Here is a 2,500-nt window from a genome sequence, read left to right on the forward strand (position 1 = left end):
CTCACTGCCTCGGCTAAATGGAGAGGGAATTTCAGCAGGGCCAGGGCACAGGCATGGACCTTTTTCAGCTGTAAGGGAGGCAAGAGCAAGGTGTGATGTAGGTCCCCGGGGCCTGCTGGAGGTCCAGGTCCATGCCCGATGTGAGTAGCAGCAGGGCCAGCGCGCCCAGGAGCACATCTTTTTCGACCGTAAAGGGAGACAGGAGGCCGACTCACTGCCTCGGCTAAATGGAGAGGGAATTTCAGCAGGGCCAGGGCACAGGCATGGACCTTTTTCAGCTGTAAGGGAGGCAAGAGCAAGGTGCGATGTAGGTCCCCGGGGCCTGTTGTCGTACCATAGGCACGAGTGGTGTGTGTGTGTGGCAAAGAGTTTCTGCGCAGTGTACCAGGGGCACGGGGAAAGGTTGTTGTACCATAGGCACGAGAAAAGTTGTCGTACCATAGGCACGAGAAAAGTTGTCGTACCATAGGCACGAGTGGTGTGTGTGTGTGGCAAAGTGCTACTGAGCGGTGTACCAGGGGCACGGCGAAAAGTTGTTGTACCATAGGCACGAGAAAAGTTGTTGTACCATAGGCACGAGAAAAGCTGTCATACCAGGGGCACGGAGGAAAGTTGTTGTACCATAGGCACGAGAAAAGTTGTCGTACCATAGGCACGAGGAGAGTTTGTGTGGCAAAGTGCTACTGAGCGGTGTACCAGGGGCACGGCGAAAAGTTGTTGTACCATAGGCACGAGAAAAGTTGTTGTACCATAGGCACGAGAAAAGCTGTCGTACCATAGGTACGAGGAGTGTGTGTGTGGCAAAGTGCTACTGAGCGGTGTACCAGGGGCACGGCGAAAAGTTGTTGTACCATAGGCACGAGAAAAGTTGTTGTACCATAGGCACGAGAAAAGCTGTCATACCAGGGGCACGGAGGAAAGTTGTTGTACCATAGGCACGAGAAAAGCTGTCGTACCATAGGTACGAGGAGTGTGTGTGTGGCAAAGTGCTACTGAGCGGTGTACCAGGGGCACGGCGAAAAGTTGTTGTACCATAGGCACGAGAAAAGTTGTTGTACCATAGGCACGAGAAAAGCTGTCGTACCAGGGGCACGGAGGAAAGTTGTTGTACCATAGGCACGAGAAAAGTTGTCGTACCATAGGCACGAGGAGAGTTTGTGTGGCAAAGTGCTACTGAGCGGTGTACCAGGGGCACGGCGAAAAGTTGTTGTACCATAGGCACGAGAAAAGTTGTTGTACCATAGGCACGAGAAAAGCTGTCGTACCAGGGGCACGGAGGAAAGTTGTTGTACCATAGGCACGAGAAAAGTTGTCGTACCATAGGCACGAGGAGAGTTTGTGTGGCAAAGTGCTACTGAGCGGTGTACCAGGGGCACGGCGAAAAGTTGTTGTACCATAGGCACGAGAAAAGTTGTTGTACCATAGGCACGAGAAAAGCTGTCGTACCAGGGGCACGAAGGAAAGTTGTTGTACCATAGGCACGAGAAAAGTTGTCGTACCATAGGCACGAGGAGAGTTTGTGTGGCAAAGTGCTACTGAGCGGTGTACCAGGGGCACGGCAAAAAGTTGTTGTACCATAGGCACGAGAAAAATTGTTGTACCATAGGCACGAGAAAAGTTGTCGTACCATAGGCACGAGAAAAGTTGTCGTACCATAGGCACAAGCAGTGCGTGCGTGCGTGCGTGCGTGCGTGCGTGTGTGTGTGTGTGCGGCAGTTCTTCTGCGCAGTGTACCAGGGGCACATTTCAATGTGCTTTCTGGAGTACCAGGGGCACGAGGATTTTGCCAGTGGTGTTCTGCTTTGTTAGTGGGAGGGGGCTTAAGTGTGGGTCCCCGGGGCCTGCTGGAGGTCCAGGTCCATGCTAGATACGTGGTACAGGGTTAACTGCAGGAGGGGGGGGGGTAATGTGGGTTCACGGGGCCTGCTGGAGGTCAAGGTCCATGCTGGATATGCGCTGGAGCGTAACTGCAAGAAAGGAAAGCTAGTGGGGGAGTAGAGCAGGGGAGTATGTGGGTCCCCAGGGCCTGCTGGAGGTCCAGGTCCATGCTAGATATGTGGCACAGGGTAACTGCAGGGGGGGGTAATGTGGGTCCACGGGGCCTGCTGGAAGTCAAGGTCCATGCTAGACATGTGGTACAGGGTAACTGCAGGGGGAAGGGGGGGGGGGGGGGGGTAATGTGGGTCCCCGGGGCCTGCTGGAGGTCAAGGTCCGTGCTAGATATGTGGTACAGGGTTAACTGCAGGAGGGGGGGGGGGGGGGGGGGTAATGTGGGTTCACGGGGCCTGCTGGAGGTCAAGGTCCATGCTAGATATGTGGCACAGGGTAACTGCAGGGGGGGGGTAATGTGGGTCCACGGGGCCTGCTGGAAGTCAAGGTCCATGCTAGACATGTGGTACAGGGTAACTGCAGGGGGAAGGGGGGGGGGGGGTAATGTGGGTCCCCGGGGCCTGCTGGAGGTCAAGGTCCGTGCTAGATATGTGGTACGGGGTAACTGCGG

Source organism: Diplotaxodon limnothrissa, unplaced genomic scaffold (assembly GCF_057381915.1).
Source record: "Diplotaxodon limnothrissa isolate DT_005_m unplaced genomic scaffold, D_limnothrissa_male_GT1.1 unmapped_scaffold_10, whole genome shotgun sequence".
In the NCBI taxonomy this organism is placed as follows: Eukaryota; Metazoa; Chordata; class Actinopteri; order Cichliformes; family Cichlidae; genus Diplotaxodon; species Diplotaxodon limnothrissa.